This window comes from Dendrobates tinctorius, unplaced genomic scaffold, assembly GCF_039654945.1.
Source record: "Dendrobates tinctorius isolate UK_male_01 unplaced genomic scaffold, ASM3965494v1 ptg000060l, whole genome shotgun sequence".
NCBI classification, from domain to species: domain Eukaryota; kingdom Metazoa; phylum Chordata; class Amphibia; order Anura; family Dendrobatidae; genus Dendrobates; species Dendrobates tinctorius.
Window position 1 is genome coordinate 46,712,209 of NW_027361728.1, and position 25,521 is coordinate 46,737,729.

A 25,521-nucleotide genomic window follows, 5' to 3' on the forward strand; every position below is an offset into this window, starting at 1 on the left:
AGTAAATTGAATTCAAATGTAAAAAAGCACAAATAGTGAAATCCCAAAATACAGACAGATAAATTGGTAGGTGAGCCCCTCTAGGAACCCCAATGGTATAAAATTTTGCAGTTATGGGGTGACACATATATATATATATATATATATATACACATATATAGAAAATATTATATTAATTGATAAAAATGTATGATGAATGAGTAGTCACCCAACAGCTATGACCATGTACAAACAGACATATAATAATAAAATGTAGTATGACCTTCAGGTACATATAATAATGTAATATCAATACAGAGTATAAGAATTTGTAAATATACTCACCCACCAAATACCCGACTTGCATTTCACAGTTGTTTTGTCAGGGGTCCGATGAATGAAAACCAAAAAGACAAAAGAAGGGGAGTGAGGAAGGAGAAAAAGAAAAAGGGGAGTGAGAAAGAGGGGGTGAGAAAGGGAGGGTGGGAAGTGTTTTTTTAATGGGGGCTAACATTCAGATAGAGATGAGGTTGAGCTAGTAGTGGACAACCACTTTAATTAAAGTACAGATACCATCAGACTGGTGATTTTTATAAATATCCCCAGTTAGCAAAAGTGGTCACAATGCTCCCTAAAGTATCAAACTTCTAGCAAAAGTTGTTTGATTCTGGACTGCAGAGTGGGATCCCACATGCTTCTGTGGCTTTTCTCACTTGAAATAACAAGATCTTGTTTGTTGTCTTTAGAACAGAAGGTCTAACTTATGAAATTCAAATTCTCCAGTTTTGGTGATTATTTCCAAAAATATGATATGGGGCAACTTTATTTGCTGTGGGTATCAAGTTGTTCAATTGCCTTGGAATGGTATCTTTCATAATTGCAGGGAAAAACCTCAGTGCATTTAGTATGGAATTAATAACTGCTTTGCAAAGATTTTCCCCATGTTCATTTTATAGCAATACAATAAGTGTTCCGCACTTAGTTGTGGAACCACAGTGCATTTGTTCAGGGAGAGTCTGGCGGGACAAAACTAAGCGAGCACCTGACTCTTTGCTAGAGCCTCTGATGGTGGCGTTAGACTTGGCTCAAAATGAACACTAGGTGCTACTCCAGGATGTACCCACAGTGCCATGTGGCAGCTGACCCCCATGCGAAACTGGGAAGCAGGACCGGCCAGTAACTGGATGGCAGGATGATATGGCATAAGCAGAACTGTGACCACCATTTGCCTCAGGCAGTGAAACACAACTCCTTCGCATAGTGTTGATCAAGTTGTTGATTGTGGCCTGTGGAATATTAGTCCACTCCTCTACAATGGCTGTGTGAACTTGCTAGAAATTGGAAGGAACTTGAACACACTGTTGTATACACTGATCCAGAGCATCCCAAACATGTTCAGTGGGTGACATGTCCAGTGAGTATACTGATCATGCAAGAAGTGGAATATATTCAGCTTCTAGGAACTGTGTTCAGATCCTTTCAACATGGGACTGTGAATTATCATGCTGCAACACAAGGTGATGGTTGTGGGTGAATGGTTCAAATGGTTCAACAATGGGCCTTAGGATCTCATCACAGTATCTCTGTGCATTCAAAATGGCATCCCATGCCATGAACCCATTGGCGTTCACACAGTTTGCCATCTGCCGCCTACAGTGAAAACCGAGATTCATCCTTGAAGAGAACACCTCTCCAACATGCAAGATGCCATCAAATGTGAGCATTTGCTCACTTAAGTCGGTAACGATGATGAACTGCAGTCATGTGGAGACCCCGATGAGGTCAAAGAGCATGCAGATGGGTTTCCGTGAAATGGTTACTGAAAGTGTGTGCAGAAATTCTTTTGTTATACAAACCGATTGTTACAGCAGCCGTCCTGGTAACAGGTCGCAGATGATCTTGGAAATGAAAATGCTGGATGTTGAGCTCCTGGGCTAGTGTGGTTAAATGTTGCCTTTGGTTGTGAGGTAGGTTGTATGAACAACCAATTTCTCTGAAACGCCTTTGGAGATGGTATATGGTAGAGAAATGTTATTTCCCATCTCGGTAAGAGGAAAGTCTGTTTTCACTGAATACCGATTTTACCTCGGACTTGACAATTGTGATAATGACATCACTATTGGCAGAAAAAGAAGCAGATTTCTCTGATAAGATACATTACGGAGTTGCTAATTTTTATGTGTACGATTGGTTTATGAAATAAAAATAAAAATGACAGTTACTCTTTAAACTTGTCTGCTTGAAGAGTGCATATTTCATTCATTGGTTTTACTTTTCAAACACAGATGACTTTTTTACGCAAAGTTAGATTATTTTAATGTATTGAAAAAAATGTTTTTTTCCGTTGGGGAAATTGCTTGGCAATATAAGGCCTATCTCTGAGCAGATCCCTTTGAGGGGTCAGTCAAGGTTTTTAGAGCTGGGTAGCATAGGCACAGCCAGAAATACATTGTGATAAAACATTTTTAGTAGCCTTATATTCATCTGGCCAAGACAAATGTTGTCTTTTTTATGTAACTGCAGTCTGTCCTCCATTTACTTATGTGTTTCCTTTTAGAAAGGCAACAACAACATTCAGAGTCCTACAAAGCTTAATCCTGCTTTGCGGCCTTGTGAACAGAACATGTATTTTCAGACCCATAGGGAGATTTGCCTTCAATACCTGCAGATGAATAGCATGGCAGTGGGGCTTTTTTTTCAGGTCAGAGATGAGAATTTCATGTAATCACATCTCAAGAACGTTTTATTGTTTTACATAAATCAGAAGACGGGAAGCATATTCAGTTCTGTAGGACTCAACACAAAGAGCAGTATTTAAATGACTGTGAATATTACAGTGGGAGGTTTCGTTTCCCAGCAAAAATCTCCAGTTCTGGATTTTGTAACTGAGACTCATTTAAATTATAAGAATCTTAGCTGAACACATTGCTGCTTTTAAACTACGCAATTTAAATGTAATTGTGTGTGTCTTATCTCACTCTGAACTGCCGACAGGATTTTAATAATATTTATTTTCTTTGTTTTGACCTCTACGTTCTGTTAAAAATGAACATATATTATTCTTTGTTTTAGCCATGGGATGCGGGCATTCTCAGTGCCTCATCTATTTTCTTATGTAAAATTACTTATCCAACAGCAAATTCTCTAAGGCCCGAAGCTCAAGGACTGTAGAGTCATTTATATAATGAATCCCAGAGTGAAAGTAATTCATCTGGGGACCGAATGTACTGAAATTGAAACTAACAAGGGAGGTTTAGACAGAAAATACATTTCTAATATTTGTCAATCTACTTTCTGCAGTATTAGCTTTTTATGGCATCAAAATGCATAAAATTCAGGGCAGTAAAAGTTGGAACAGGAACCATAAATGAAACAGTTGGATTTTTTTTCTCCTGTTTCCTTTGCCTTCATTATGTCTACTGCAAACAAGACATAACTATTTACAGAATCTATAAATACGATTGAATATTTTATTGGCTTCTTTGTCTATGTTATTGAGGTTCTTATTTTTGTCATTTCTAGAATGTGCATACATCTATCTGAAATAGAGCACTAAACAAGTGAAATATTAGGTGGTAAGTTCTCGAGACACTGATCATGCAGTGCTGTGTTATGGACCCTAGTGCCTATACTTTCTGCTTCAGTACTTTCTATTGCCCAAGTACAGGTGTTTCAGTGGATAAGCTTTATGCCTTTACAAATAAACCTTAGAAGTTGCCTAATGAAGACAATATGAAGGTCATTAATCCCTTAAATCGTCACTGTCGTTTCAACAAATTTTGCATACACTAAAATATCTAATCAACAAAATCTACTTCTTTCTACACTTAACAGCCATATCTTCCCCTGTCTCCTAAACTTACCATCCACACTGAAAAACAGTGCAAATCTCTCTTGGAAAAAGTAAAACAGATTTACATCACTGTGATGTGTCTGGTCATACCTTTTGTTATTCTCTACGGAGAAGGAGGAGTAAGAACCGCTTGTGCTGCAGCTTCATACAACTGTTATACCTCATTACAGTGCAAGAATTACATCTACACAGCTCAGGACCTTCATTAGGGTCCCATCACACTAAACGATGCACCAGCGATCCCGACAACGATGCGACCTTGTCAGGATTGCTGGTGCCTCGCTACATGATCACTGGTGAGCTGTCAAACAGGCAGATTTCACCAGCGATCAGGACCAGTGAGGATTCTGGTATCCAGGGTAAATATCGGGTAACTAAGCGAGCGCGTCGCTTAATTACCTGCTGTGTACCTTTGATACATGCGTGCTCGCGCTGGGAGCTGGTATCCAAGGTAAATATCGGGTAAATAAGCATGCACATCACTTAGTTACCAGCTGTGTACCTTGGATATCAGGTCCCAGCGCGAGCACGCAGGTATCCAAGGTACACAGCAGGTAACTAAGCGACGCGCGTGCTTAGTTACCCGATATTTACCTTGGTTACCAGCTCCCAGCGTCAGCTTACAGTGCTGGGAGCTTGCTGATCGTTGGTCTCCCGCTGCCACACGCGATGCATGCTGGCCAGCGGGAGACCAGCGATCAAAAAATGGCCCAGGACATTCGAGCACGATCAGCGATACCCGGTCACTGATGCGTGTCACACACAGCGAGATCGCTGGTGAGATCACTGTTGCATCACAAAATCAGCGATCTCGCTAGCGATCTCGCTGTGTGTGACGGGGCCTTTAATGCTGTATGTTATGTTTCATGCTGATGTTGCTTTTGAACAGTATAATCGGTCTAAGAGGTCAAATGTACCTTGTCCTCTTAAATATTTGATGTCTGCTCTGATAAAATCATGATTGCAACAGCCGATTAGTAGCTGATGATTTCCTGCAGCAGTTACTTGACTTACTTTTAAAAGATAAGAAGGCATTGTTCCATTGTCGAAAACCTCTTTAAGAATAAAACAAGCAATTGTAACCAGGATTAAAAAGACATTATCCTTTTTAGTTTTATGTAATACCTCAGATATACAGTGATGACTCACTGAGTACCGATAATGTAGTAGATGATACCTGCAGTCCTATGTGATGTCAATGATAGCTCTCAGAGTAAAGATTATTATGCTTGTGCCCGGACTGTGTGGCACGAGCATGGATTTTGGCCCCACTGTGCAACAGACCAGACTTTCCCTTAGGGGCATAACTAAGCAGCTACCTTGCTGCTCGCTGGAACCTCTAGTAGTGAGATGAAGTCTGTGCAGCAGGTATCTGCCAAGTACCACTCCGGCGGCGTCCAGCAGTAGCAGCTGACCCGAAAGGGGACAGGACACTGTAACAATGGACGCAGGCAGATACAATAGGTATATTCATAGAAAGACAGGTACGGGCAGTCATGCTTGGCATGCAGTTGGGTGCTGGTGGATACAGATGATGTACAGGCAGGTGGGTACAGGCAGACACAGCTGGTATACTGGCAGGAAGGTGAACACAGCTGATACACTGTCAAAGGTAGGAGCCATTTCAGACTAGAGGGACATGAACAGTTTCAGGAAGGATAGGGTCATTGGCAGGTATTACTGGAATACAGGAATGGGTAGTATCCAGTTCAGACTGGACAGACGATAACAATTTCAGGAAGGACTGGGTCACTGACAGGTATGACTGGAACACAAGAATAGATAAGACCCAGTTCAGACTGAACGGATGGGAACAGTTACAGGAAGGATGTGTCACTGGCAGGTATGACTGGAATACAGGAGCAGGTAAGACTCAGTTAAGACTGAACCAAGGTGGTTAAGCGGGACACCACAGACTTGGTCAAGAAGGACGCCGCGGTGAACTGCAGATGTGGACAGGCAAGACAGGACATCATTCAGCAGAAACGAACAGGATCACATAAGCACAAGACAAGGACAAGTACAAGTTTATAGGTAGACAGGATCAAGTTCACACAAGATCAATTCAAGAACAGGTATACGCATGACAGACAGGATCAGATTCATACAAGGTACTTAGAATGAAGTAGCAAGTATACACACACCACTAATGTTGCACATCGCCAAGAGACTAGAGATATGTACTTGTGCAGACACTGCAGGTTTTAGAGATAGGCATTGGTATAGACACTGCAGGTATTAGAGACAGGTACAGGTTCAGGCACTGCAGGTTTAGCAATAGGCACAGGTTCAGTCACTGCAGGTTTAGCCACAACAGATTTAGTCATAAGTACTGGTTCAGACACAACAGATTTAGTGATAGGTACTAATTCAGACACTTCAGGTTTAGAGAAAGATCTAGACTTAGATACAAACAGGTTCAGGGATTGGTCCTAATTCAGACAAGGACAGCCACTTGTACAGGTCTGTGTATTGAGCCCCCATGGTGGAAGAAGCAGGACAGATCAGATGCAAGTAAAAATTCAGGATTCAGGCCTGAGTATACAGACCCAGATAAGCAGGTTCAGGCAAGATCAGAAACAGGACAGGACCTGGCAACTCAGTAATTGCACACACATTGAAAAAGCATGTTGCTCAGGCACCTTCCAACAGGTGCAGGTGCTTTAAGTATCAAGTGCCTCACAGCAGTAGGTATGGGGACACATTAAGAACGCATGCACTGTCTCTTTAAGAATCAGGAAGTTCCAATATGCTTTAAGCATGCAGCAAGCAGAGGACAAGGAGCACACCGCATGGCCTAGGGTGGTGAGAACGTCTGTGTCCCTGCATGGTAGGAGAAGGGAAGCCATGCAGGGATGCAGGCAATGGTGTTACACACATAATGTAGTAGAACTTACATGTAGTCTCATGTAACACTTTATATAGCATACAGTGATTACTCACTGAGAACTGATAATGTAGAGGATGTTACATGCAGTCCTATGTAACGCCATAGATATTACTGCGTAACTCTCACAGTACAGCTAGTGTAGTAGATTTTACCTGTAGCCTTAGTAACACCTCAGGAAGCAGGCAGAAAAGTTAGATGGTGAATGAATCATACTATCAAATGAAATAAAAATAGCATCCAACGTTTTAAATTAAAGATTACATGTTTCAGGGTTAATACCCTTTCATCAGGTCAAAACTTGTTCTTTAATTAATGAAGCTGCATCAACCTCAAATGCATTATCATTAAGTTACAGCTCCAAAAGCAGGGAAATTTACTATTTATTTGCTTCCTCCTTTTTATTTAATTTCATTTTTCCTTTTTTTCTTAATTTCTATTTATTTTTTGTTTGCATATGGAAATTATGATCTTTTATATACAGACCATATCTCTAACAATCATAGCTCTAACAATACTGGAGATTTGTTATGAAGCATCCCTGTCAGGACTGTTATAGGCTGGCACCCAGTGATATCTACAGAGGAGAAACTGCTGATACACAAGTGCCTCCAGCAGAGGTGTGGGACATTATCCTGGTGCTCTACTATGAAGAGAGAGCAGTCAGAATGCTGCACACCTTATGCTGCTTCTTTTTTTTCTACATTTCTGCTGTATAGAGGTTATTATGCTTACATGTCAATTCTATAAGAACGTTAGAGAGGCACCTGGAAAAAGAAGCGGCCTTCTATATTCCAATGATCAAGTCTCCTTTGCAACACACAGTTAATTGCCTGGCAAAATAAATCAAGGGTTTGTTCAACATCCTAAGGCCTCATTTTTAAAATCTGACATATGTCACCTTATAATGCTGATAATAATACTGCTTCGACGTGATTCTGAGATTGTTTTTTCATGACACTTTGCATTTCATTATTTTGTAAATTTTGGTCAATATGATTTGCGTTTATATTGAAAATTTGACAACAAATTTAAAAATTTAGCAATTTCCAAACTTTGAATTTTCACATCCTTAAATCAGATAGTTACTCCACATTAAACAGTTAATAACTAACATTTCTTTCCCATATGGATCATTAAATGAAAGTATAAGCCCATATTAATGTCTTATAAGTAACAAATCTTGGTGGTGCCTTAATTGTAGCATATCATACCTAGAGTTGAGCGAAACGGGTCGGTCATATTCAAAAGTCGCCGACTTTCGCTGAAACGAAACCCGACCATAGCGTGAGGTCGGCCACGAGGTCGGCGAACAGAGCGCCAAAGTCGCGTTTCAAAAGATGCTTCCAGCGCCCTTTTTCAGCCAATGATGGAGGATGCACACTGTGGGCAACGCGATGACATAGGCATCGGTCACCAACATCTTTGAGAAGGGCATGCAAGTGATTGGCTGGCTTTGTGTGGCGTCACAGGGGCTATAAAAGGGTGTGAAAGCCGACCGCCATCTTACTTATGCCGATCTTAGCATAGGGAGAGCTACTGCTGCTGCTGATTCTATAGGGAGAGCGTTAGGCAGGGAAGAAGAACCAAAAAACTGCTTCTGCTGTTAGCGATTTCCACTTACAACACAACGCTTTGTGTGCAGTGACAGGGGAGGCTACATTTTTGTGCATCAGCTCTGTTGGTTATTAGGCTGCCTTATAAGGCTCCCTCCATTGCTGTTTGCACACTCCTGAGCAAACTGCTTTTTTAAGAGCAAAAATACTTTTCTTCCTCTTTTATGCACAGTTACCAAGGGTTCATTTTTCCACCCTTTTGTGTGTGCACTGTGCAGCAGTCCTGCTTATTAGGCTGCCTGCGTCCATACTTGGACTGAGAGCATCATTGTCAGTTTCCTCAAATCTCTAGTGAGATCCAAAATCTCACCAATCCCATAGACACCCTCCACCTTGTCATACACCATCCAATTTCAGCCTGTTACATTGAGGTGTAATCTCTACTGGGCTAGAGACAATAGTTCAGCGTCCTCAGATCTATAATGAGATTCAAATTCTCACCAATCCTATAGACACCCTATATCTTGTCATACACCATCCAATTTCAGCCTGTTAATTGAGGTGTAATCTCTACTGGGCCAGAGACAATAGTTCTGCATCCTCAAATCTATAGTGAGATTCAAAATCTCACCAATCCTATAGACACCCTCCACCTTGTCTTCACCATCCAATTTCAGCCTGTTACATTGAGGTGTAACCTCTACTGGGCCAGAGACAATAGTTCTGTGTACTCAAATCTATAGTGAGATTCAAATTCTCACCAATCCTATAGACACCTTACACCTTGTCATACACCAACCAATTTCAGTCTGTTACATTGAGGTGTAATCTCTAATGGGCCAGAGACAATAGTTCAGCGTCCTCAAATCTCTAAGAAAAATATTCAGGATTGAGAGTCCTCAGTAGTTGATACGTTTTAATGGCTAACTGAAAAGATGGTAACACATTGCAAGCTTTCGAGACTACTCAGGTCTCTTCATCAGGCTAGACAGAGATTCAAATTCTCACCAATAGTAGATACACCTTCTACCTTGTTTTACAGTACCATATATTTGGTGGTATTTTGGGTACATTTTCACAAAAATGAGCAAATATGGTGTAAGACGCCATGGAAGTGGGCGGGGGTTGCCAGCTGGTCCCGATGGTGGTGGTGGTGGTGTTGCATCTGTTGGTAGTGGCAAAAGCACAATAGCACCTAAGGCAGGAGGTGTTGAGCCTGCATTATCGTCTGGCTCCACAAGGCCTCGAAGGCTCTCTTTTCTGGGAGTAGGTAAACCACTTTTAAAACCAGAGCTTCAGGAACAAGTTTTGGCTTACATTGCTGACACAGCCTCCAGCTCTCTCGCCTCCTCTTCTGAAGTTTCAAAAAATAAAAGCACTGAGTCGTCATTGGAGGCTCCTGGTCAGGAACAACACCTTTCCTTGTGTCCTTCACCCCTACCAAAAGTGAAGGATGTGGCAGGCCACACCACCGATTACTCCATGGAGCTCTTTTCACATACCATGCCTGGGTTAGCTAGTCAAATCATGAATGAATTCCCCAGCCCAAGATAAATCTGACATGGAGTGCACTGATGCACAGCCACTGCTAGATTTTTCTGCTGGTACATTGTCCTCGCAGTGTACTGAGACAGAATCAGACCCTAATGAAACTCAGGTGCCCCTTCCCGCATACCTTACCACCTTACACGGTGACACAGAGGAAGGTACATATGAAATTGAAGAGGAGGTGATGGATGACCCAGTTGTTGACCCAGATTGGCATCCATTGGGGAAGAGGGTGCCGCTGCCAATAGCTCAGAAGAGGAGGAGGAGGATCCGCAGCAGGCAATGACATCGCAACAGCTGTTATTTGGCAGGACCGTAGCAGTCCAAAAACGTGTTACAAAAGCCAAAAGAGTTGCAGGACAGCTTGGCAAGATGGTCAAATTAGCACAGCGTGCAAGGTCTCAAAATGTCTTCCATAGTAGGAAGAGTGCAGTGTGGCACTTTTTTGAACAAAATCCTAATGATCAGGCAAAAGTTATCTGTAAGAAGTGAGCAAAGACCTTTAGCCGAGGGAAAAATCTGAGAAATTTGAATACCAGTTGCATGCTTAGACATTTAACCACCATGTACTTGCAAGCGTGGACAGACTACCAAACCTCATGTACCACATGTTCACCTGCTCCGAATGAAAGTAGTCAGCAATGCTACATCGCTTCCCCCACTGTAAGCCCACCAGTTAGCACACCACCAGCAGCAAATGTCGAGGTGTCATCGCAAGGGCAAAGCAGTCATGGAATCACAATGTTATTGCTACGAAAGACTGAATCTAGATTATCAACAACACCACCAACACCATCACCATCACCAGCCCTCTCTCAGTCCGCCATGTCCACCGCTAGTTCCACCATATGCAGCTCTAAAGTCCAGCTCACCCTACCAGAGACTCTGAGTAGGACAAGAAAGTACTCATCCTCTCATCTGCGTACACTGGCTTTGAACGCCCACATTGCCAAACTAATCTCGTTAGAGATGATGCCCTACCTGTTGGTTGAAAGCAAAGCTTTCCGCGAGCTCATGGCCTACGCAGTACCACACACTGACCTACCCAGTCGGCACTTCTTTTCGCGAAAAGCAATCCCAGCCCTCCACGTGCATGTGAAAGACCGCATTGCCCATGCACTCAAGCAATCAGTGAGTGGAAAGGTGCACCTCACAACAGATGCATGGTACAGTAGGCATGGCAAGGGCATTACGTGTCCATCACTGCACACTGGGTTAATGTGGTGGATGCAGGGTCCACAGGGGACAGCGGTGGTGGGACAGTGCTGCCTAGCCCACGTTATAGGAAACAGTTGGCTGTAGGCGTTTGACCCTCCTCCTCCAGAAGCGAAAGGTCGTCCACAGAGCGCAGTCGCACTAGCACTCCATCCGCAGCTGCCAGTGTTGCACACGAAGTGTCCCACTATCGAACAGCTAGTGGTAAGCGTCAGCAGGCTGTGTTGAAGATGATGTGTTTGGGAGACAACAGACACACTGCGGAGATACTGACCGACTACTTGCAGCGACAAACTGAGTCATGGCTGGGCAGTCTACATCTTGAGGCAGGCAAGGTAGTTAGTGATAATAATTTTGTGGCAGCCATAACCCTTTCAAAACTCCGACACCTACCTTGCCTGGCTCACACCTTTAACCTGGTGGTGCAGTGCTTCCTCAATAATTATCCTGAGTTAACACCCCTGCTCCATAAGGTGCGAAGACTGTGCTCGCACATCTCCCGGTCGCTTGTACACTCCAGTCGTATGCAGAAGCTGCAGCTATTGCTCCACTTTCCCAAGCACCACCTAATTATTGATGTTGCAACAATTTGGAACTCCACCCTGCACATGGTTCTGAGGCTGTGCGAACAGAGGCAGGCGGTAATGCATTTACGGGAGGATACACGGCCAGGCACTTTGAGGGCAGACATGGAGTTGTCGGGTGTGCAGTGGTCAAAGCAGAAAGACCTCTGTAAAGTCCTTCGGTGTTTTGAGGAATGCTCACGACTGGTAAGCGCAGACAACGCCATCATAATTATGAGCATCCCACTTATGCGTCTGCTCATGCAAACTTTGACGCACATTAAGGAGCAGGCGTCTGCAGCTGAGGAGGATGAGGAAGAGGAGGGAGCCTTGATGACAGTCAGTCATTGTCTGCTCTGGGATCTCTCCTGGACGAGGTGGAGGAAGAGGAGGAGGATGATGATGGGAATGATTATTTAGGAGAGGAGGATGCTTCTCGTGGGGCAAGAGAAAATGTTGGCGTGGCAAGGTCTGGTACAGGGTTTGTGCGTGACTGGAGGGATGTGGATTTGCCAGAAAGTGCTCCTCCACCCAGCACTCACAGTGCATCATTGACACCTGGAATATTGGCCCACATGTCAGATTATGCCTTGCAGATCCTAAAAAGGGACCCCCGCATTGCCAAAATGATGAAAGATGACGACTACTGGTTGGCCAGCATCCTGTATCCACTCTATAAAGGCAAATTCCAAAACATCATGCCACAGGAGAACCTAGACCTAATACTGGCTAACAAACAAGCAACTCTGGTAAACCGTTTGATTGAGGCATTTCCAGCACACAGCAGCGGTGATGGCTCTCCAACGAGCCGTAGGGGAAAACATGGAAGAAGTGTTCGTGGTGCACACATCAGAAGTGGCGTTGGAGACAGGGGTTTCATGACCATGTTGTGGACTGATTTTTCAAGTCCCGCTCACATGACTGGTAATACTGCATCAATTGAAAGTGACAGTAGACAGCAGTTGTCAACTATGGTTACAAACTACTGCTCCTCCCATATCGATGTTCTCCCTCACAGGTCATTCCCCTTTGACTATTGGGCCTCCAAACTGGACGCCTGGCCTGAATTGGCACAAAATGCCTTACAGGAGCACGCTTGCCCTGCTGCTAGTGTGCTATCGGAAAGAGTCTTCAGTGCTGCTGGCTCAATCCTGACAGAAAAAAGGACCCGTCTGTCGACCCAAAATGTTGATGATCTAACCTTCATTAAAATGAACCGTGCATGGGTTTCAAAGGATTTTGTCCCACCTTCACCTAATGACACATAGGTTGCCAGAAAAATGGCTCGCTTTTGTCCTCCTCTTCCTCGTACTTCTCCGATTCCTCCATTTGCAGCTGCTGAATGTCCAACATCAACATATGCCATTTTGTAAACCTCCCTAACTGGGCTGCCTCCCCCCCATGGCCGGGGTCACCACCTAGCGCATGCAATGTGCGAGTGTCATTGCCACCCACAGGTGGGTGGGCCGACTCTTGCGCGCCGGCACTGGCACAGGGTCCCTCATAGTGCAATCAAGTGTCTCTGACAGTGAGGGTGCACACCTGCCGTCAGACACACAGGTGTACTCTGAGGGGCCCAGTGCCAGTACCGACGCCCACGAGTTGGCCTCCCTTGCTTGGGAAGTGCCCCAGAATTTGCAATATTTACCTCTCCCTGCTCCTCCGCTGTCTAGTCTGGGCTGTCAAATCCTTCCCTGGGACTGCCACTACAAATTTGGTGATCTGATAGATGATGGTTAAGACGTAGCTATGCCCTGTCCTGCTGGCCAGGCTCTAGCTTCAGATGATCAATCGCTTCCATTTCTTATGGATGTCGACTCACAATGAGATGAAGTGGTGGTTTATCATTAGCTTTCACAGTTTTCCTATTCACAGACGTGTGACATTCCTGCCCACATTTTTAAATGTGCCCTCTCATGCCAATCCAATAGAATCGCCTACAGCTTGTGGCTTCTGTCGTTTGCACTCCAAAGTTACCTGACAGATCATGATAGGCAGTGAGGACCATGTCTACATCTCTCCCTGTGATCACAATTTGATGGAGATGAGTAACGGTGATGGGATCCACGGTACTGCGATACAGCAACCCTTTCTTCACAAAGAACTGTTTTTGCTGTCTACACACACAAAGTAATTGAGGGTCAGCATTGCCTCTGAGAATTCTCCAGGGAGTTTTTCCCATGATTAGTAATTCCTAAATTTCTGCAATAACTCGACTTTATGTCTGTACTTTTATCCATCTCGTTTCCTCTTGCGGAGAGTCTAGACTGTTTTACTGAGACAGAAATATATATGATGATTTAAAAATACCCCAACAATGTATACTGGTGTACGCTTCAAAAACCTTTCCTTTTTTCTACTTTTTAGATTGTTGTGTAATCCATACTGAGGCTGTAAGTGTCTTTGTCGTACTCCGGAAATAAACACAGAGATTTTAAATGTTTAAACTATGCTATATATACCTGTTATCTGGTGATACTGTACCCTTTCTCAACTTTCTGCTATCTTGTCAAATCCATACTGTGCCTGAGACCATCTGAGTCTGCCTCCTGATTACAGATGAGTGGTGTTTGAGCGGAACTGTTGACCAAGTTCAAATTCCAGCTGTTTTGGGCGGTGTTAGATCCGTTCATCGAACTACAACACTTTGATTAAAATTCAGCTGTTCGAGTTTCCGTTCGAGAACATTTCGTTAAACAAAAGCGTATCTTTTTTTCACATTAATAATGGTTTTCAATGATAATAGACAGTTTTAGGGCATAGTAGCGGTGTCTGGTAGCCAGCGGTGTAGTACACCTGTGAAGGAGCTACACCGTGTGTGTTTCTAATAATTTTTTACCGCATATTGTCCTGAAAAACCTTTTGGGCCTAGTAACTGTGTCTGCTACTCAGAAGAGGAGCCCACCTGTGAACCGAGCTATGCCGCCTGTTTATGAAAGAACCAGTTTTTGACTGCATTTACACCACTTAATTCTTTGGGCCTAATAACTGTGTATGCTACTCAGCAGAGTTGGCCACTTGTGAACCAAGCTATGCCGCCTTTTTATGCAAGAACTGTGTGCTACTCAGCAGAGGAGCCCAGCTGTTAAGCAAGCTACAGGGCCTGTGGTTTGGACACTTAATTTTTTCACATTCTTTCTGGAATGCCGTTTAGGCCTAATTCCGGAATTACGGTTGACCTGCACTTTCTGGGAAATGCTTGTTCGCGGGGAAGAATTGTAATCCCAGATCCCCATCACTAACGGGGTTCAGCGTGTTATCAGCACCTGTAAGCGATACACGCTGGTCCTTTCATTGTAGCACACGTGCAGCCCCGGACATGTAAGGGCATGACAGACCTGTTATTGGCCGATCTCACGTGCCAGAACCTCACGTGTCCTTCTAGTAAGCTGGACGCGGACCGCGGGGGCATGCCTGAGTCTCGTTCGTTAAAGGAATTAAGCTTGCAATCTGTGCAGCTTTTTTGTGGATGGCATGGTTGAGGTTGCCCGTGGTGTGTCCAATTAAGCCGCAGGCTCCACTCCTGGTGGTGCCCTTCTGGACATTCCTTTAAGGTTCAGCTTTGCAACCATACTGCCCCCGGAAACCAAACACATTTCCTGACAGTGACATTCTGGTCAAAGAGCGCAATGACATCACGTCTGTACGCCCTCTGCCTCAACAGTCCAAGTGCAGAGAGATGGAAGTTGGGGATGATGATGAGTCCAGAGTACAGGGATTCCCTAGCGAGGAGACTTATTTAATTGTTTTAAAGGTTGGGAGCAATTTTGGGGGAGCACGATACTCTGGAGAATGATATCTGGGGCCCACCATGCACTGGAGCATTCCAAAGGTGGACATCAGTCACTGGAGCAGCATTTACAGGGCCCATTATACACTGGAGCATTAGAAATGGGGCCCATTATATATGGAGCATTATTTGGGCCCATAATACACTAGAGCTTCATCCATGGTGAACAACATATACTGTAGCATTATGTGGAGCTCATCATATACTGTATGGAACATTATATGGGACCAATGATTCTGTATGAAGAAATATATGGGCCTCATCACTCTGTATGGTGCACTATGCGGTGGCCATAATACTGTATAGAGGAATATACTGTCTGTTTTTGGAGCTATTGGAGAATTTAAAATGGATATCTGTCATGTGATGTAAGAATTTAAGTATTTTTCATTGTACCGTACAGCTATTTCTCTGCCGTATCAAAGGATCATGAATTGTGTCATGTGTTAAAGGAGCCCAGTGACAGTATTTGGCCCTGGGCCCACGAAAATCTGGAGCCAGCACTACCCCCCTCCACAACTTTAGCCAAATAATCCCCAGTTTTCAATGCCTAACTATTATTATAAAGTAAATTAAGGTTGACAAGCTTAAGGAATAAGAATTGTTGTTTTTGGCATTAAAATGGGCACTGTAGGTGTGCTTCCTATCCTACACTTACTGCCGAATTTTCTTCCCCATTGACTTACAATGGGTTTCGTGTTTCAGTCGGACTTCAACTTTTCACAATAATCGGCCGATTTTGTTCGACCCGACTTTTGTGAAAGTCGGGTTTCGTGAAACCCGACTCGACCCGAAAAAAGGCAAAGTCGCTCATCTCTATTTGCCACCTTTTGAACAAACGTCTGAACCAATGCAATGTGATAGGGTTTTGTCTAGGGAGCAACATCAGGAGTTTAGAAGGCGTAATAAGCTGTGTTTTTTCTGTGGAGACGCCTCTCATACTATTTCTGTCTGCCCTAAACGAGAGAAACGATTTGCACGCACATTTGCTGTGGGCAGTGTACAACCTAAGTTTCTTTTGGCAGTTACTCTGATCTGCTCCTTATCCACATTTTCCGCTAAGGCTTTGTAGATTCAGAAGCAGCTTTAAATCTGATGGATTTGGACTTTGCTAAACGTTGTGGTTTTCCTATGATACCTCTGCGGATGCCTATTCCTTTGAGGGGTATTGATGCTACTCCTTTGGCAGAGAATAAACCTCAGTTTTGGACCCAGGTGATAATGCGAGTTGCCCCAGACCACCAAGAAAATTGTAAATTTTTGGTGCTGCACAATTTGCATGATACTATTGTTCTGGGTTTTCCCTGGTTGCAAACTCATAATCCAGTTTCGGATTGGAAATCTGTGTCTGTGGTGAGCTGGGGTTGTCAGTGTGATCTTAGGGACACTCCTGTTTTCTCCACCTCTCCTCAGTCTCATGATATTCCTGATTATTTGGCTGATTTTTCTGATGTATTTAGTGAGAGTAAATCTGCGTCTTTGCCTCCTCATAGGAGTTATGACTGTGAAATTGAGTAGATGCTTGGGTGTAAATTTCCCAAGGGTCGGGTTTTCAACTTATCAGTACCCGAACATGATGCTATGCGATCCTATAATAAAGAGTCGCTAGAGAAGTGTCATATTAGACCATCCTCTTCACCCTTAGGTGCTGGGGGCTTTTCTGTGGCCAAAAAAGATGGTTCATTAAGACCATTTATTGATTATCGTTCCCTTAACAAGAAGACGGTTAAATATCAGTACCCGCTACCCCGATGTCTGATTTATTCTCCAGTAGAGTTGAGCGAAACGGGTTGAAAAATTTCAAAAGTCGCTGACTTTTGGTAAAGTCGGGTTTCATGAAACGAAACCCGACCCTAGGGTCAGGTCGGCCACGAGCTCGGTGACTTTAGTGCCAAAGTCGCGTTTCAAAAGTTTGTTTTCCGCCCTTTTTCAGCCAGTCAGGATCCACGGACACTGTGGGCAACGTGATGACATAGGCAGGGGTCACCACCATCTTTGAGAAGGGCATGCAAGTGATTGGCTTGCTTTGGGGGGCGTCACAGGGGGTATAAAAGGGCGTGTACGCCAACCGCCATGTTACTCATGCTGATCTCAGAATAGGGAGAGCTGCTGCTGCTGATGATTCTGTAGGGAGAGCGTTAGGCAGGGAAGAAGACACCAAAAACTGCTTCTGCTGCTAGCGATTTTGCCTGTACAACACACCAGTCACTGTGTGTGCAGTGCAAGTGGAGGCTATATTTTGCTGGATCAGCTGTGTTGGTTGTTAGGCTGCCTTATAAGGCTTCCTGATAGCTGCATTGCTGTTTTCCCACTGCTCTGCAAACTGCTTTTTTAAAAGCAATCCAAATTTTTTTTTTTGTCCTGGTGAGGTACTGAGCGTGCATTTTTTCACACCATACAGTGGTGTACGCTCCTCACACAGTACGGTGTAACGGCTGTTATCATGGCCACAGTGAAGCTATCTGTGTGTGACTCTGTAAGAATAAGCCGAGGACATGTTCCGTTCTTACAGACCTCCACCTTTTAGTTTTGTCTGTTTTTCAAACAGTTAAGTATATTTGCTGTTTGATCACATTCAAAACTATAGAGAGACAGCGTGTGTCAGTCCGTATACTTAGAAAACACAGAGCTTGACAATTTTATGGACACCGGACAGCGGTGTACCTTCCTCTTTCAGTACCGTGTAACGGCTGTTATCACGGCCACAGTGAAGCTATCTGTGTGTGACTCTGTAAGAATAAGTCGAGGACATGTTCCGTTCTTACAGACCTCCACCTTTTAGTTTTGTCTGTTTTTCAAACAGTTAAGTATATTTGCTGTTTGATCACATTCAAAACTATAGAGAGACAGCATGTGTCAGTCCGTATACTTAAAAAACACGGAGCTTGACAATTTTATGGACACCGGACAGCGGTGTACGTGCACGCTCCTCTCTCAGTACTGTGTAACGGCTGTTATCACGGCCGCAGTGAAGCTACCTGTGTGTGACTCTGTAAGAATAAGTCGAGGACTTGTTCCGTTCTTACAGACCTACACTCTAGGGAGATTCCTATTCTGCCCAATTCTATATACACCTTGTAGTTTGTCATACACTAGCCAATTTCTGCCTGTGACATAGCGGTGTGATATTCACTGGGCCTCACACAATCCAACAGTGTCCACAAGTGTGTTCAGAAATTCTACATCTCCCCTGTCCTATAGTGACATTTTTCACACCTGCGACATTGAGCCTGTGACATAGCGGTGTGATATTCACTGGGCCTCACACAATCCAACAGTGTCCACAAGTGTGTTCAGAAATTCTACATCTCCCCTGTCCTATAGTGACATTTTTCACAACTACGACATTGAGACTGTGACATAGCGGTGTGATATTCACTGGGCCTCACACAATCCAACAGTGTCCACAAGTGTGTTCAGAAATTCTATATCTCCCCTGTCCTATAGTGACATTTTTCACACCTACGACATTGAGACTGTGACATAGCGGTGTGATATTCACTGGGCCTCACACAATCCAACAGTGTCCACAAGTGTGTTCATTAATTCTACATCTCCCCTGTCCCATAGTGACATTTTTCACACCTGCAACATTGAGCCTGTGACATAGCGGTGTGATATTCACTGGGCCTCACACAATCCAACAGTGTCCACAAGTGTGTGCAGAAATTCTACATCTCCCCTGTCCTATATACACCTTGTACCTTGTTTTACATTACTATATAGTTTGTGGGATTTTGTGTACATTTTTACCAAAAATGAGGAAGGCTGGTGGAAGAGGCCGTGGAATTGGGCGGGGGTTGCCAGCTGGTAATGATGGTGTTGGTGGTGGATCTGATGGTAGTGGCAAAAGCAAAATAGGACCGAATGCAGGAGGTGTTGAGCCTGCGTCATCGTCTGGCTCCACAAGGCCTCAAAGGCTTAGTTTTCTAGGAGTTGGCAAACCGCTTTTAAAGCCAGAGCTTCAGGAAAAAGTTTTGGCTTACATTGCTGACTCATCCTCCAGCTCTATCGCCTCCTCTTCTGAAGTAGTAAAAAAAAAAAGCACTGAGTCGTCATTGGAGGCTCATGTTCATGAACCACACCTTTCCTTGTGTCCTTCACCCCAACCAAGATTGAAGGATGACGCAGGCCATACAACTGATTACTCCATGGAGCTGTTTTCACATACCATGCCTGGGTTATCAAGTGAAATGGTGAATTACCCAGGCCAAGATGAATCTGACATGGAGTGGACTGATGCACAGCCACTGATAGATGATTCTGCTGGTACATTCACTCAGAGCACTACATTGTCCTCGCAGTGTAATGAGCCAGAATCTGACCCTGATGAGACTCAGGTGCCCCTTCCCGCATACTATACCACCATACACGGTGACACAGAGGAAGGTGCACATGACATTGAAGAGGAGGTGATGGATGACCCAGTTGTTGACCCAGATTGGCATCCATTGGGGGAAGAGGGTGCTGCTTCCAATAGCTCAGATGAGGAGGAGGAGCATCCACAGCAGACATCGACATCGAGCTTGTCCAGACGGTCAAAATAGCACAGCGTGCTAGGCTGCATAATGTCTTCCAAAGTAGGAAGAGTGCAGTGTGGCACTTTTTTGAACAAAATCCTCTTGATCAGGCCAAGGTTATCTGTAAGAAGTGCGCAAAGACCTTTAGCCGAGGGAAAAATCTGAAAAAATTGAATACCAGTTGCATGCTTAGACATTTAACCAGCATGCACTTGCAAGCGTGGACACAACACCAAACCTCAAGTACCACATGTGCAACTGATCACAAAGAAGGTAGTCAGCAATGCTACATTGTTTCCCCCACTGTAAGCCCACCGGTTAGCACAGCAGCAAATGATGAGGTGTCGTTGCAAGGCCAAAGCAGTCAGGGAATCCCACTGTTATATCAATGAAAGACTGAATCTAGGCCATCAGAAAGAACACCAACTCCATCACCATCATCAACCCTCTCCTCAGTACGCCCTGTCCACCGCTAGTTCCACCATATGCAGCTCTCAAGTCCAGCTCACCCTCCCAGAAACTATGAGTAGGTCAAGAAAGTGCTCAGTCTCTCAACCGCGTACACTGGGTTTGAACGCCCACTTTCCAAACTAATCTCGTTAGAGATGATGCCCTATCGGTTGATGGAAAGCTTTCCGCGAACTCATGGCCTATGCAGTACCACGCTATGACCTACCCAGTCGCCACTTCTTCTCTTGCAAAGCCATCCCAGCCCTCCACCATCATGTGAAAGACCGCATTGTCCATGCACTGAAGCAGTCAGTGAGTGGAAAGGTGCACCTCACAACAGATGCATGGTCCAGTCGGCATGGCCAGGGCCGTTACGTGTCCATCACTGCGCACTGGGTTAATGTAGTGGATGCAGGGTCCACAGGGGACAGCGGTGGTGGGACAGTGCTGCCTAGCCCACGGTATAGGAAACAGTTGGCTGTAGGCGTTCGACCTTCCTCCTCCTCCTCCAGAAGCGAAAGCTCGTCCACAGAGCGCAGTCGTACGAGCACTCCATCTGCAGCTGTCACTGTTGCACACGAGGTGTCCCCCTATCGAGCAGCTAGTGGAAAGCGTCAGCAGGCTGTGTTGCAGATGATGTGTTTGGGCGACAGACACACCGCGGAGGTGCTGGCCGAGTACTTTCAGTGACAAACTGAGTCATGGCTGGGCAGTATACATCTTGAGGCAGGCAAGGTAGTTAGTGATAACGGCCATAATTTTGTGGCGGCCATAGCCCTTTCAAAACGCAGCCACATACCTTGCTTGGCTCACAACTTGAACCTGGTGGTGCAGTGCTTCCTCAATAATTATCCGGAGCTCTGCTCCAGAAGGTGCGAAGACTGTGCGCGCACATCCGCCGGTCGCCTGTGCACTCCATTCGTATGCAGAAGCTGCAGCGATTGCTCCACCTTCCCAACCACCACCTCATTATCGACATTGCAACAAGTTGGAACTCCACCCTGCACATGGTTGAGCGGCTGTGCGAACAGAGGCAGGCCATAATGCATTTGTGGGAGGATACACGGCAAGGCACTTTGAGAGCAGACATGGAGTTGACAGGTGTGCAGTGGTCGAAGCTGAAAGACCTCTGTAAAGTCCTTCAGTGTTTTGAGGAATGCACACGCTGGTAAGCGCAGATGACGCCATACTAAGCATGAGCATCCCACTTAGGCGTCTGCTCATGCAAACTTTGACGCACCTTAAGGAGCAGGCGTCTGCAGCCAATGTTGACGAGGAGGAAGAGGAGATGGGAATCCTTGATGACATTCAGCCATTGTCTGCTCTGGGACCTCTCCTGGACGAGGTGGAGGAAGAAGAGGAGGAGGAGGATGATGATGGGGATGATTACTTAGGGGAGGAGGATGCATCTCGTGGGGCAAGTGAAAATGTTGGCATGGCAAGGTCTGGTACAGGGTTTGTGCGTGACTGGAGGGATGTGGATTTGCCAGAAAGTGCTCCTCCAACCAGCACTCGCAGTGCATCATTGACACCGGGAACATTGGCCCACATGTCAGATTATGCCTTGCAGATCCTAAAAAGGGACCCCCGCATTGCCAAAATGATGAACGATGACGACTACTGGTTGGCCAGCATCCTGGATCCACGCTATAAAGGCAAATTACAAAACATCATGCCACAGGAGAACCTTGACCTAATATTGGCTAATAAACAAGCAACTCTGGTAAACCATTTGTTTGAGGCATTTCCAGCACACAGCAGCGGTGATGGTTCTCCAACGAGCCGTAGGAGAAAACATGGAAGAGGTGTTCGTGGTGCACACATCAGAAGTGGCATTGGAGACAGGGGTCACATGACTGGTAATACTGCATCAATTGAAAGTGACAGTAGACAGCAGTTGTCAACTATGGTTACAAACTACTGCTCCTCCCATATCAATGTTCTCCCTCACAGGTCATTCCCCTTTGACTATTGGGCCTCCAAACTGGATGCCTGGCCTGAATTGGCACAACATGCCTTACAGGAGCTCGCTTGCCCAGCTGCAAGTGTGCTATCGGAAAGAGTCTTCAGTGCAGCTGGATCAATCCTGACAGAAAAAAGGACCCATCTGGCAACCCAAAATGTGGATGATCTAACCTTCATTAAAATGAACCATGCATGGGTTTCCATGGATTTTGTCCCACCTTCCCTTAATGACAGAAAGGTTGCCAGAAAAATGGCTTGCTTTGGTCCTCCTCCTATTCCGCGAACTTGACCTATTTCGCCTTTTGCAGCAGCTGAATGTCCCACATCAACATATGCCACTTTGTAAACCGCCCTAAATGGGCTGCCCCCCCATGGCCGGGGTCACCACATAGCGCATGAAACCGTGCGAGTGCCGTTGCCCTTGACATGTGGGTAGGCTGACTCTTGGGAGTGGGCACTGGCACAGGGTCCCTCATAGTGCAATCAAGTGTCTCTGACGGTGGTGGTGCACACCCGCCGTCAGACACACCGCCGTACTATGAGGGGCCCAGTGGCAGTACCGACGCCCACGAGTGTGCCCCCCTTGCTTGGGCAGGGCCCCAGCATTTGCAATGTTTACCTCTCCCTGCTCCTCCGCTGTGTAGTCTGGGCTGTCAAATCCTTCACTGGGAGTGCCACTACAAATTGATTGAACTGAAAGATGATAGTTAAGATGTAGCTATGCCCTGCCCTGCTGGCCGGGCTCTAGCTCCAGATGATCAATGGCTTCAATTTCTTATGGACGTCGACTCACAATGACATGCAGTGGTGGTTTATCATCAGCTTTCACAGTTTTCCTACTCACAAACGTGTGACATTCCGGTGCACATTTTAAAATGTGCCCTCTCATGCCAATCAAATAGAATCGCCTACGGCCTGTGGCTTCTGTCTTTTGCACTCCAAAGTTACGTGACAGATCATGATAGCCAGTGAGCACCATGTTTACATCGCTCCCTGTGATAAAAATTTGATTGAGATGAGTAACAGTGATGGAATCAACGGAAGTGCGATACAGCAACACTTTATTCACAAAAAATGTTTTCACTGTCTCAACACACAAATTAATTGAGGGTCAGCATCGCCTATGAGAATTGTGATGGAAGTTTTTCCCGTGAATAGTAATTCATAGATTTCTGCAAACACTAGCCTTTATGTCAGTAATTGTATGCATCTCATTTCCTATTGCAGAGAGGCTGGACTGTATTACTGAGACAGAAATATATATGAAGATTTAAAAATAACACCAAAAGTATATAGTTGTGTACGCCTCAAATGCATTTCCTCTTTTCCACTTTTTAGATTGCTGTGTAATCCATACTGAGAACACAGAGATTTTACATGTTTAAACTATGCTATATATACCTGCTATCCAGTGATAAAGTACCCTTTCTCAACTTTGTACAATCTAGTCAAATCCATACTGGGCCTGAGAACATCTGAGTCTGCCTCCTGATCTATAGACATATATTTTTAATGTGTAAACTAGGCTACATATATACGTGTTATCCGGTGAAACTGTACCCTTTATCAACTTTCTACAATGTTGCTGAATCCATACTGGGCCTGAGAACGGCTGCCGAGCTGTTAAGCAAGCTACAGCACCTGTGGTTTGGACACGTAATTTTTTCAGAATTGACGGTTAGGCCTAACTCCGGAATTGCAGTTGACCTGAACTTACTGGGAAATCATCGTTCGCGGGGAATAATCTGAATCCCAGATCCCCATCACTAACGGAGTTCAGCAGGTTATCTGCACCTGTAAGCGACAAAAGCTGGTCCTTTCAATGTAGCGTGCATGCAGCCCTGGACATGTACGGGAATGCTAGACCTGTTATTGCTCAATCTCACGTGCCAGAGCCTCGCTTATCCCTCTAGTAAGCTTGACGCGTACTGCGGGGGCATGCCGGAGTCTCGGTTGTTAACGGAATAAAGCTGAGCAATCGCTAGCACAACTACAAACACACATACCACACTACACACAGAATCGACAAAGCTTTCAAAGTGTGCATCTTTTCTTTAGGTGGCATGGTTGTGGTTTCCCGGGTGGAGTCCAATTAAGCCATAGGCTCCACTCCTGGTGGTGCCCTTTTGGACATTCCTTTAAGGTTCAGCTTTGCAATCATACTGCCCCCGGAAACCAAAAACTTTGCCTTCATGGACGCTGTTTGGAGGTTCGTGGGAATAACGCCGCCCGATCAGCAGTCAGCATATGGGTCGCCCTCCCAGGGCTGTGGGGTACTCGGTACCGGGCCGGTGTCAATGGGATGTGTCACAGCAGCGGTGACCTGGACGGTGGCCCTGGGCGCCCATGTAAATGGCATGGTATAATGGTAAAGAGTTTATATAGATAGTTTGACGCCACCTGTGGTGTTCGGCAATATAGATGTTAGGCCGACGCTGCATGCAGATCCTCTGGGACTGATGGTGTTGTGCAGCAAAGATGGTGAAGCTCCCCACAGGTGGAGCTGGAGTCCCAAGGAAGTGTAGATGTAGTGATGGGGGAAAGGCACAGGCGGTGTAGGTGCTGGTACCCAGATGTAGCGGTGCTGGAATAACTGTAGGACACCAGAGCGTGCAGTTCCAAAGCTTTACTCACAGTCTGCAGGTTACACAGATGCCTGCCTCCGTGCTGTGTCCTCCAGGTCAGGACCTCAGCCAACCTCCGGGACCAAAATGGAAAGCACCCTTCCAACACTCCGCCAACATGTACCTTCCTGAACGTCTCCTTTCTAGCGCTTGTGGGGGAAGCACTCACAGGACCGTGGTTCACTGAAGCGCCTCCTGTCTAACAGATGTTCCTCAGACTTTACTTGTATGGCAGACAGCTGTAGTCTTTTCCTTCTAGCTCCCACACGTCGATGCTGGGGCCTCCGAGCCTTATTTGGGTACAGAGCATTTATAGCTGCTACTTCCCCCGGTTTCTGTTGCAGGAATGTCAGTGTCCCTACAAACTCGGAGACCAGAATCGAGACCATGCGCTCCAGCTAGGAGTGAGCCTTAACTCTGCTCATCCTCCAGCTCCCCTTCTCACGTCCACACACTTCCCCTTCCCTGCACAGAGTGCCCTAACTTACCTCCTCCCGACCACAGAGAGCAGCTCCTCAGCAGTCAGGTTCAGAGGTCTCCCTGCTAGCCTGGAGTGGGAAATGTGTTTTGT